This window comes from Aotus nancymaae, unplaced genomic scaffold, assembly GCF_030222135.1.
Source record: "Aotus nancymaae isolate 86718 unplaced genomic scaffold, 86718_ANA_hifiasm-v0.15.2.pri h1tg000003l, whole genome shotgun sequence".
NCBI lineage: Eukaryota > Metazoa > Chordata > Mammalia > Primates > Aotidae > Aotus > Aotus nancymaae.
The window spans coordinates 37,613,201-37,626,253 of record NW_026988414.1 but is presented as its reverse complement, the minus strand read 5'-3'; the positions used below and the strand labels follow the sequence as shown (position 1 = coordinate 37,626,253).

Below are 13,053 nucleotides of genomic sequence, written 5' to 3'. Positions count from 1 at the left end.
AAGAGATCGAGACCATCCTGGTCAACATGGTGAAACCCTGTCTCTACTAAAAATACAAAAATTAGCTGGGCATGGTGGCGTGTGCCTGTAGTCCCAGCTACTTGGGAGGCTGAAGCAGGAGAATTGCTTGAACCCAGGAGACGGAGGTTGCAGTGAGCCGAGATCGCATCATTACACTCCAGCCTGGGTAACAAGAGCGAAACTCCATCTCAAAAAAAAAAAAAGGAAAAAGAAAAAGAAAAGCGGTTGAGTGCAGTGGCTCACGCCTGTAATCCCAGCACTTTGGGAGGCCGAAGTGGGTAGATCACCTGAGGTCAGGAGTTCAAGACAGCCTGGCCAACATAGTGAAACACCTTCTCTACTAAAAATACAAAAAAAAGTTAGGCTTGATGGTGGGCGCCTGTAATCCCAGCTACTAGGGAGGCTGAGGCAGGAGAATTGCTTGAACCTGGGAGGCAGAGGTTGCAGTGAGTGGAGATCGTGCCATTGCACTCCATACTGGGCAACAAGAGTGAAACTCTGTCTCAAAAAAAAATATATATATATATGTGTGTGTGTGTGTGTGTGTGTGTGTGTGTGTATGTAATATATAAAGAAAAATAAAAGTGCTTGGGCAGGGCGCGGTGGCTCACGCCTGTAATCCCAGCACTTTGGGAGGCCGAGGCGGGTGGATCACGCGGTCAAGAGATCGAGACCATCCTGGTCAACATGGTGAAACCCCGTCTCTACTAAAAATACAAAAAATTAGCTGGGCATGGTGGCGTGTGCCTGTAATCCCAGCTACTCAGGAGGTTGAGGCAGGAGAATTGCCTGAACCCAGGAGGTAGAGGTTGTTGTGAGCCGAGATCGCGCCATTGCACTCCAGCCTGGGTAACAAGAACGAAACTCCGTCTCAAAAAAAATAATAATAATAATAAATAAATAAATAAATAAAAGCACTTAAATCAAATGTTTTATCAGAAAAAAAGAAAAGACTAGTCAAATGCTTTTTCATTTTTTTTTTTTTTTTTTTTGAGATAGAGTCTTGCTCTGTCACCCAGGCTGGAGTATAGTGGCATGATCTCGGCTAGCTGCAACCTCCACCTCCAGGATTCAAGTGATTCTCCTGCCTCAGCCTCCTGAGTAGCTGGGACTACAGGCGCCCACCACCATGCCTGGCTAATTTTTTTGTATTTTTAGGAGAGATGGGGTTTCACTGTATTAGCCAGAATGGTCTTGATCTCCTGACTTTGTGATCTGCCTGTCTCGGCCTCCCAAGTGCTGGGATTACAGGTATGAGCCACCACACCTGGCCGTTAAATACTTTTTCAAGTTTATGTAACTTAAATAAAATCTTTAATAAATAAGCTAGCTTTAAAATTATTGGTAAAGTAGTATTATAAATGTCTTAAGAATTGCCAGAATACATTTTTGTTTGCATTTATGAATCAAGTAATTTCAAGTAAAACTTATTCCTGCCAAATACTATAAGGGATACTATAAGATGTCAAAATTTAGCATAGGGATTACAAAACTATAAACCCAGCTCAAAACATGATCTATGTTTTTGCTTATATAGTTTTTAATAAATGAATCAATCATTGGTTTAATAAATTAGCTACATTTTGAATTATTTAGTAAAATTACCATGACTTCTAATCTTGTGTCTTTAGGCAATCTAATCCACAGGCCTTAAGGAAGTTTGTTCTGGGAAAGGACTGTTACCATCTTTGTTTCAAAGCTAAACTATAAGTTCCTCCCAAAGTAAAGGAATGAACAAGGACAGCTTGCAGATTAGAAGCAAGATAGAGTCAGCTAGGTCATATCACTGTCTCAGTTATAATTTTGCAATGCTGATTTCCTAACTTTAAATCATGACTAATGCAGTTTTCATAAATTAAGTAAACAAAATAAAACAAGTAGGTGAATATGATGGGATGAAAACTTGTAAATAAACTTGTCATAATTTAGAATCTTAAGTTATATTAAATTAAATAATAGGCCAGGATGCTGGGGCTCACACCTGTAATCCCAACACTTTGGGAGCCCAAGGTGGGTGGATCACCTGAGATCAGGAGATAGAGACCAGCCTGGCTAACATGGTGAAACCCTGTCTCTACTAAAATTACAAACAATTAGCTGGGCCTGGTGGCAGGCACCTGTAATCCCAGCTACTCGGGAGGCTGAGGCAGGAGAATCACTTGTTCCCGGGAGGGAGAGGTTGTCGTGACCTAAGGTTGTGCCATTGCACTCCAGCCTGGACAACAAAAGTAAAACTGCATCTAAAAAAAAAGTTAAATAATAGATATTTCATTATTTGAGTATTTTCCAATAAATACATATTGTAGGAAAACATTATGTCCTTTTAAAATATGATGAACAAGTTTTGTCTAATTCAAAGATTATAAAACAAAGTAAAAGGAACCAGGAAATAAAAGAGATGTAAAGAAAGTTATAAAAATAAAAAGGTTTTTGTTTGTTTGTTTGTTTTAGAATGCTTAAAGAGAAATAATTTTATGTGAGAATCTTTTATGGTAAATTTAGTCCTAAAATAAAATGACTGGTTGTTTAAGGAGGGATGTTCAGGACAACCCAAAAAGTCCAAGCATGTCATGTCAGCGTAAATCACAAAAAGAATATTTATATTAAAAAACAAACAAACAAAAAAAAACAGCTGGGTGCAGTGGCTCACGCCTGTAATCCCAGCACTTTGGGAGGCTGAGGCAGGTGGATAATGAAGTCGGGTTTGAGACCAGCCTGACCAACATGGTGAAACCCTGTCTCTACTTAAAAATACAAAAATTAGCTGGGCATGGTAGCACACACCTGCAATCCCAGCTACTTGGGAAGGTGAGGCATGAGAATTGCTTGAACCCAGGAGGTAGAGGTTGCAGTGAGCCAAGAGCGTGCCATTGCACTCCAACCTGGGCGACAGAGCGAGACTGTCTAAAAAAAAAAAACTTTTATATGTTCAAGTTGTCATACTAAGTACTGGTTTCCTTAGGGTAAAAAAAAAACTAAGAAAAAGAATTTTTTAAATTAAGGTTGTTACATCCATGTATCTTCCTATATATGCTTTTAAAGTCCTTGTGATATTTAAAGTCAAAGTTACAGGGCTTTGACTCCTGGATCTAAAAATGACATCAAGTCCTGCTAAATCTTAAACACTGATGGCAATTAAAGCCTCATCTTAATGCTCTGTAGAAGATGCCAATAAAAATAAACTGCATTCCTAAGACACAGGGAAAGAAATTAAAGCTAGGGCTGGGCGCGATGGCTCACGCCTATAATCCCAGCACTTTGGGAGGCCAAGGCGGGTGGACCACGAGGTCAAGAGATCGAGACCATCCCGGTCAACATGGTGAAACCCCGTCTCTACTAAAAATGCAAAAAATTAGCTGGGCATGGTAGCATGTGCCTGTAATCCCAGCTACTCAGGAGGCTGAGGCAGGAGAATTGCCTGAACCCAGGAGGTGGAGGTTGCGGTGAGCCGAGATCGCGCCATTGCACTCCAGCCTGGGTAACAAGAGCGAAACTCTGTCTCAAAAATAAATAAATAAATAAAAAATAATTTTAAAAAAAGAGAAAAAAAGAAATTAAAGCTATTAAACTCCTCAAGGCCCAAGGACTATCATGGAAGAGGTGGGCACATAAGATTGTAAGGGTTGATTATGAAAGATAAAATAATTTCAGTTTCTCTATAAATTAATCATTAACATCAAAGGCACTCTGATGCAAGATGGTGTATAGGCCCCTGTTTCAGATTAACAAGATTTTATTAAACCATTCACCCACTCCTTACTGAAGGTTACAAAGGTTATAAAAGGCTTATGGAAGCTATATCTTATGGTCAAGGTTAAAATGCTATATATTTTTAATAAAGTTTGGAAAACAAATTTAATTGGCTTCATTCAATTTTTTTTTTTTTTTGAGACAGAGTTTCGCTCTTGTTACCCAGGCTGGAGTGCAATGGCGAGATCTTGGCTTACCGCAACCTCTGCCTCCTGGGTTCAAGCAATTCTCCTGCCTCAACCTCCCAAGTAGCTGGGATTACAGGCACACCACCATGCCCAGCTAATTTTTGTATTTTTTTAGTAGAGACGGGGTTTCACCTTGTTGACCAGGATGGTCTAGATCTCTTGACCGCGTGATCCACCCGCCTTGGCCTCCCAAAGTGCTGGGATTATAGGCGTGAGCCACTGCGCCCGGCCCCTCATTCAATTTTTTATTAGGGCTTATCGTTTAGAAAATTGTCTCCTCTCTCAAAAAATGAAGGTTTTCACCTTTAAAAAAAGTCTTTATCACTTTGGTTAAATGAATGTCTTATTTTACAATGACTTGTGATCCTGTTTTGTAGTAGCAAGTGTTTAAAACATTTGATATTTAAAAAACTCTCCAAAATCAAATTAGAAATTATGTGTTTTCCTAATTAATTAATCCTTTAAGATATTAGGCTCCCTAAAGTCTAAATATGACATAATTTGGCTTATTTGGTACAAAACTTATATAGGAAACATTGTCAAATATGAAAGGGTGTTTGGTTTTCTTTGGGCTGTATTTATATAAATGTTATCGATATGTGTTCCAAAATTGTGGGAAACTCCTATATTTCTGATGTAATTTAGTGTACATTATCAGTAATAATTATAATTATTATGTTAAATTACTGTGTGCCACAGAGGTAAGAAATTTGCTTGTCAATTCTGTCCTTGAGTATGACTGCCCTAAACCTTTTTGTCATTCATGGACAATTATTGTCTTGTTTTGGTCCTCTTTAGAAGGTGGTTCTGTAATCAGCCACAGAACTCTAACAGGAGTTCTTAAATGCAGGGTTTTGATAACTTTAGAGACTGTGACAGTAGAATAGAGGAAAAAACCTTTTAAGACTCTCATAGATGAAGAGCTAAAATGTTAATGAATATCAAGCAGAACAGGAGTTAATTGTACAAGCTGGAGTGATAACAGACTAAAGTAATCCTTTTTTTCTTTTTTTTTTTTTTTTGAGACAGAGTTTCGCTCTTGTTACCAGGCTGGAGTGCAATGGCGCGACCTCGGCTCACCACAACCTCCGCCTCCTGAGTTCAGGTAATTCTCCTGCCTCAGTAGCTGGGATTACAGGCACGCGCCACCATGCCTAGCTAATTTTTTGCACCTTTTAGTAGAGATGGGGTTTCATCATGTTGACCAGGATGGTCTCGATCTCTTGACCTTGTGATCCACCCGCCTCGGCCTCCTAAAGTGCTGGGATTACAGATGTGAGCCACTGTGCCCAGCTAACATAATCCTTTTAACTTTTGCTTTAAATGTTGCTAATCCTTTGTTTTGTTTTTCAGAGCCTTGGAACTTTTCTTTTGAGCTATTAACAGCTTTTAACAATTTAGTATACTACTATGAATAAAATTTGGAGGATATTTATCTCTACCTGATTTCTCCAGAATTTGGGAACTATTTGTGAGTATTCCTTTTTTTTTTTTTTTTTTTAGATGGGGTTTCACTCTTTGTTACCCAGGCTGGAGTGCAATGGCGTGATCTCGGCTCACCGCAACCTCCGCCTCCTGGGTTCAGGCAATTCTCCAGCCTCAGCCTCCTGAGTAGCTGGGATTACAGGCACGCACCACCATGCCCAGCTAATTTTTTGTATTTTTAGTAGAGACGGGGTTTCACCATGTTGACCAGGATGGTCTCGATCTCTTGACCTCGTGATCCACTCGCCTCGGCCTCCCAAAGTGCTGGGATTACAGGCGTGAGCCACCGCGCCCAGCCCTATTTGTGAGTATTCTTAACTTAAGCAATACAGTTAATTGGGTAAGTACAATAAAAATCTGTTTTCATTTGTAATAGGACACAATTGGAGGAAGTGGTTATTTTCCCAAGGCTTTGACTGGAATGGTGTGCTTTCCTTTAAGGAATCAAACTTGACTTATGGAGCAAATAAAGCTCCATGGGGAAACTGGCCTCATACCTTCCCTGTATAGGGTTCCTAACCTGTGGTAAGTAAAGAATATCACTTTCTAATAGGCCCAGGAGCCCCAAGTTTATTTTGGAACCTCAAGAGGAGAGGATCACCCAACTCATAAGTATTTGATGGCACAAATCCATGGCTGGGCTCAGCTTTTTAAGAAGTCTTATCTGAGATTCCTTCTATGGAACAAAGTTCCATCAAAGCCAATTAAAAAACCAAGCCTATGTGAAAAATAGTTATTCTTGCTGCACTTTATACAAATAATCTGGACAAGTGTAATAAAGCAAATCACTCCTATTATGATTTGTCCTTAGTAAAAATAGAAAACGGGAGGAGAAAAAAATTATGTTTCAAAAACTATAGTATACCTGTTGTTAGAGACTAGTTTTGCCTAATGTTTTTCAATTTTTATAATTTTCTACAGTTTGGGCTGAATTCTGATTTTTTCTTGGCTGCGGGTCTTCAAAATAATGCTTTCAATTTTTCCTTTTTTATCCTTCTTTTGTTCCTCATTTTTTCTAATTTGGAGTCACTGAAAACTAAGCTGTGCTTTCTTAAAGCCCTGTGAACTGAAACTAGACAATTTAAACTTCAGAAGAAAATAACAGTAACTTACTTACATACATAAGCCACTTGCATGTCTGCCTACTGATATATAGACTTCAGAGTAATGTGACCTATATTGATTTTGCACAGTTGCTCTTTTTCTCCCCTTCTCCCTCTATTTTCTCTTTATAGGACATGAGACTTCAAAACCTGCTAAAAATGAGCTTTTGGAACCTCCCTTTCTAGAAATAAACTATCCTAGCCATGAGAGATCAGATGAAACCTAAGACCAGATACTCATTTTCTTCTAAAAAGCTTTCTCTAGGCCGGGCGTGGTGGCTCACGCCTGTAATCCCAGCACTTTGGGAGGCCGAGGCGGGTGGATCACGAGGTCAAGAGATCGAGACCATCCTGGTCAACATGGTGAAACTCTGTCTCTACTAAAAATACAAAAAATTAGCTGGGCACGGTGGCGTGCGCCTGTAATCCCAGCTACTCAGGAGGCTGAGGCAGGAGAATTGCCTGAACCCAGGAGGCGGAGGTTGCAGTGAGCCGAGAGTGTGCCATTGCACTCCAGCCTGGGTAACAAGAGCGAAACTCTGTCTCAAAAAAAAAAAAATTAAAAATTAATCTTGTGGCCGGGAGCGGTGGCTCAAGCCTGTAATCCCAGCACTTTGGGAGGCTGAGGCGGGTGGATCACGAGGTCAAGAGATCGAGACCATCCTGGTCAACATGGTGAAACCCCGTCTCTACTAATACAAAAAATTAGCTGGGCATGGTGGCGCGTGCCTGTAATCCCAGCTACTCAGGAGGCTGAGGCAGGAGAATTGCCTGAACCCAGGAGGCGGAGGTTGTGGTGAGCCGAGATCGCGCCATTGCACTCCAGCCTGGGTAACGAGCGAAACTCCATCTCAAAAAAAAAAAAAAATTAATCTTGTAAAAGGAATCCTGTATGTGAATATATTGACTACATTCAAAGGGGTATTATTTGGTTTTTCCATAAATTGAACATTGGAATAAAAGCACAACATGGTTTTCTTGAAGCACTGACATGCTCTTTAACTACAATTTGTAAAGAGTTATTAAAAGATTTTATAAGAATCTCATGGTCAAACTTGTTAAGATGGAATCGAATCGGCCAGGCGCGGTGGCTCAAGCCTGTAATCCCAGCACTTTGGGAGGCCGAGGCGGGTGGATCACAAGGTCAAGAGATCGAGACCATCCTGGTCAACATGGTGAAACCCCGTCTCAACTAAAAATACAAAAAATTAGCTGGGCATGGTGGCGCGCGCCTGTAATCCCAGCTACTCAGGAGGCTGAGGCAGGAGAATTGCCTGAACCCAGGAGGCGGAGGTTGCGTTGAGCCGAGATAGCGCCATTGCACTCCAGCCTGGGTAACAAGAGCGAAAGTCTGCCTCAAAAAAAAAAAAATGGAATAGAATCATTTATAAGGTTTCATGTAAATGATTGGGGTTGACATTAAAAGTAGACTAATGCAAGGGTGATATTTGGTTTTCTCTCTCTTGAAAAAGATTTTTGTTTGCCTTGTGACTGAACTATTGAAAAAATAGGAGAAGGACAAGAGACAATTGTTATTAAAACTATGTCTTCCCACTTGATGAGTAAAGGCTTTTGCTTTAAAAAAATAATTGAGTCATTTAAATGGATGATTTACGGCAACCTGAACTTCTATTCATTGTTTTTGTTTGTTTGTTTTTGAGACATAGTCTCACTCTGTCACTCAGGCTGACATGTCAGTGGCATGATCTCAGCTCACTGCAACCTCTGCCTCCCGGGTTCAAGCAATTCTCCTGCCTGAGCCTCCTGAGTAGCTGGGACTATAGGTGCCTGGCACCATGCCCAGCTAATTTTTGTATTTTTAGTAGAGACGGGGTTTCACCGTCTTGGTCAGGCTGGTCTCGAACTCCTGACCTCGTGATCTGCCCACCTTGGCCTCTCAAAGTGCTGGGATTATAGGCATGAGCCACCGCACCCAGCTATTAAGTGTGTTAAGCCTTTAGAGCTTCAAAATTGTCTTTCCTAAATGCTGACTTTTGGATGGTACAGAGGGCTCCCGGAGCATCCAGAGGAGAGGTAAACAGGATTATTTGACATGTTTATTTATATAGGATTGTTGAAATAAGGTGGTGGTTGATCTTTAGGTTATATTTTAATGAAAAATGTTAACGCATGTTTCAATACTGAATGGGATTTCTAGAGTTCTGATGTCTCAGTTTGTTTATCAGTCATAATTAGGGTTATTGTGTTCGCTTATTATAAATCACAAAGGTGACCAAATTTTTTTATGTCAGTTATGTTTTTGACTGTGATTCCCCTAGGACATTTTGACATCCATAGACAATTGTTTTGTTTTGATCATCTTTAAAGGATGAATTATGACCCCCGAGTTCAGGTTTCTGATAACTTTGGAGATTGTAAATGGGAGTTGACTGGGTAACCTGTAGTAATGGAAGACTAATCTTTTTTTACTTTTTGCTTTTTGCTTGGAACACTGTTGATTCTTAGGTTCTGTTTTTCATAATCAAGGAAGTTTTTCTTGTTACCCAGGCTGGAGTGCAGTGGCGCGATCTCGGCTCACCACAACCTCCGCCTCCTGGGTTCAGGCAATTCTCCTGCCTCAGCCTCCTAAGTAGCTGGGATTACAGGCACGCGCCACCATGCCCAGCTAATTTTTTTTTTTGTATTAGTAGAGACGGGGTTTCACCATGTTGATCAGGATGGTCTCGATTTCTTTTCTTTTCTTTTTTTTTTTTTTTTGAGACGGAGTTTCGCTCGTTACCCAGGCTGGAGTGCAATGGCGCGATCTCGGCTCACCGCAACCTCCGCCTCCTGGGTTCAGGCAATTCTCCTGCCTCAGCCTCCTGAGTAGCTGGGACTACAGGCGCGCGCCACCATGCCCAGCTAATTTTTGTATTTTTAGTAGAGACGGGGTTTCGCCATGTTGACCAGGATGGTCTCGATCTCTTGACCTCGTGATCTACCCGCCTCGGCCTCCCAAAGTGCTGGGATTACAGGCTTGAGCCACCGTGCCCGGCCGCTTTTTTTTTTTTTTAAGACAGGGTTTCATCATGTTGGTCAGGCTGCTCTTGAACTCCCGAACTCAGGTGATCCGCCCACCTTGGCCTCCAAAGTTCTTGGATTACAGGTGTGAGCCACCACACCCGGCCGGATTTGTAGCTTTTAACAATTGTAGATTGAACCAACCAGTGATCTCAGACTGTAGCTCAGAAGAAACAAGGGATGGGCTGTCAAACTCCAAATGGTCATAAAAATGGAGCCCCAGACAATGGCTCCTTTGTATTGGGGATTCTTAGATAAGCCTCTAAGAGAGAGAGACCTGTCGTTTTCCCAAAACAACATCCCTTATCAGCATGAAGCAGTTAGAGTGGTCATCGTCCCTATATTAACAGCAGTTAGGTATATCTCTTCAGAGGGGGGAATGATGGCAGTGGCTGCTGCCATCATGCTGGCTGCAGCAGGGAAACACAGCTGCACACTCCATGGAACCAGTGGGAGTCCCAACCTGAGTTGGGATGGGAGCTCCCTGGTCTGCTGTAGCTATCCAAACTGCAGCTGCAGAATCAGGCCTCCAGCTCTACCATCACTGCTCAATCTCAATCTCTGCTAACTGTAACATCCACCTCCTGGGTGCAAGAAATTCTCCTACCTCAGCTTCCCAAGTAGCTGGAATTATAGGTACCTGCCACCATGCCTGGCTAATTTTTGCATTTTGAGTAGAGACGGGGTTTCACTATGTTGGCCAGGCTCGACTCCTGACCTCAGGTGATCCACCCACCTTGACCTTACAGGTGTGAGCCACAGTGCTAGGCCACACAAGCAAAGATTATTCTTTTTTGGGCTGGATTTATAGTTTTGTAACCCCTATGCCAAATTTTGACCCCTTACAGTATTTGGCAGGGACAAGTCTGAAATTGCTTGAGGATAAATGTAAACAAAAATGTATGCTGGCAATTCCTGAGACATTTCTAACATTACTAACAATTTTAAACTTAGCTTATTTAGTGAAGACTAAATTCTGATTTTTTTATCTTGCCCAAATTCCTATGTAAGGGGTCGGGGAGTCATGCCCTACAAATAATAAGTTATCAGATGGTTTTTACTTAACCCTATATATTGTGACTTACTTTCAAACCTGACTCTGACATAACGTTATGAGATGAGGAAGCAAAATGAAATATTTACCTTAAAACATGTTTCTTTGACATATATTGAAATGGCCCTGCAAAGCTGTCCTTTGTAGGGGGGTGGGATTTGCATATGTAAAGAATCTCTATTAACATAGCTAGATCTTTTTCTTCCAGGCCCTCCCAATCCTAAAGAAATTAATTAAAAGTCTGGCACCTTTTAAAGATCTGAATAGGAAACATTTGTTGTGTATTGTCTATAAGCGCAGCTACTATAAGACTTCAAAAGAATATGCCAAGCACGATGGCTCACATCTGTAAGCCCAGCAGTTTGGGAGACCAAGGCAGGCAGATCATGAGGCTGGGAGTTTTAGACCAGCCTGACTAACATGGTGAAACGCTGTCTCTACTGAAAAAGAAAAAAAAATTAGCTGGACATGGTGGTGCATGTCTGTAATCCTAGCTACTCAGGAGGCTGAGGCAGGAGAATTGCTTGAACCTAGGAAGCAGAGGTTGCAGTGAGCCAAGATTGTACCATTGCACTCCAGTCTGGGCAACGAGAGTGAAACTCCGTCTCTTTTTATTTTGTTTTATTTATTTTTATTTTTATTTTTTGTTTTTCTGTCTCTAAATAAATAAATAAATAAATAAAGACTTCAAAAGAAACTTGGTCTCGACAGTGTTTTTTCTTAACCTAAACGTTTCCTTTCTATGATCCCAGGTCTTTAGATAAACTCAACCAGTTGTCAACCAGAAATTGTTTAAATTTACCTATAGCCTGGAAGCCCCTCTTTTGAGTTGTTCCGCCTTTCTGGACCAAACCAATTTCTTTCTTTCTTTTTTTTTTAATTAAAATACTGAGTTTTATTTCACATGTATATTTTTGTCTCCCCACCATTTCCATGTCTGACCACCACTACTATGTCCTATCATAACATTCCATAATACTTAAAACTGAGCAAAGGGTGGAGTTCCATCTTTAAAAACTATAGGCATTTTGGACAACACATTCTTGGCAATGGTATCTGGACAACATTTATCAAACACGGTAGGGAAAATTCTCACTCTGCATTATAAAAAGGACAGCCAGATATCAACTGTTACAGAAATGAAATAAGACGGAAAATTTTTAACAAATTGTTTAAACTAATTCTTAAAGAGACTTCCTCCACTGCCAGGATCTTGAATAGCCTCCTGGTCAGTCATCCGGAAGCAATTCTTCACATAATTGATGAACTTGGCTTCCACTTTGGGGAGAGAACCACCTTTTTCTATACTTGCTTGCATTTTTGCTTTAATGTCTTCTACAGAACTAGGTCCTTTTGGTGTTTTAGGAGTTTTTTCCTGTTTTTTGAAGGATTCTTGTCCTTTTGATCTTGGTGTTGATGGTTTTGAGTCTTTTCCATTCTGATTTGACTTTTGTGCATTTTTGGCTGGAGTATCGCGTATAGATTTCTTCACTGGCACTTTTTCTTCAGTTTCCTCATCATCGAAATTATCATCATCATCTTCATCAGCAGCAAGTTTTACTTTTTTCTGTGGAACCTTGCTACCACCTCCAGGGACAGACCGCTTTCCAGACATACGTAAGAGTTTCACATCCTCCTCCTCCTCATCTTCTGACTCTGCATCTTCCTCCACAGCTACTAAGTGCTGTCCACTGATATGCACTGGCCCTGAACCACACTTCAATCGTAAGACCACTGGTGGTGTTATTTCAAAGACCCCAAGGGAAACCGTTGGCTGTACAGACATTTTTCAAAGTTGCCAGAGTTACTTTAATTGGACTGCCTTCGTAATTCAGTGCCTCTGCTTCAACAATGTGCAACTCATCCTTTGCACCAGCTCCTAAACTGACTGTTCTTAAAGATAACTGGTGCTCATTTTCATCATTATCCACCTTAAAGTGATAATCTTTGTTGGCCTTTAGTTCACAACCGAAAAGATAGTTCTGGGGCCTCAGGGGGCTCATGTCCATGTCCATCGAATCTTCCATCGGGTGGCAACACGCACTTAGGTGGAAGAGAAGGCGGACGGAGATAAATGACCACTGCTCAAAAGAACAGCCGCTCAGGACAGACTCACACCAGGCAATTTATTTCTTAAATGTATTTGATTGATGTCTCATGCCTCCCAAAAATGTATAAAACCAAACTGCACCCCAACCAGCTGGGGCACATGTTCCTAAGACCTCCTGAGGATTGTGCCATGGGCATGGGTACTCATATTTGGCTCAGAATAAATCTCTTCAAATATTTTACAGAGTTTGACTCTTTTCATCAACATTAGTAAAGATTTTACTTAAGTTATGTAAACTTGAAAAAGCCTTTGACTAGTCTTTTATTTTTTTTCCTGATAAAGTGTTTGATTTAAGCACTTTTATTTTCTTAAGCAGAGCTC

General features: G+C 40.9%; 1 pseudogene; it reads right to left on the bottom strand.

Annotated features, from left to right (window-relative positions):
- Window positions 1–11,806: 11,806 nt before the first annotated feature.
- Window positions 11,807–12,664, bottom strand: LOC135274877 (nucleophosmin-like; annotated as a pseudogene).
- Between the last annotated feature and the right edge of the window lie 389 nt (window positions 12,665–13,053).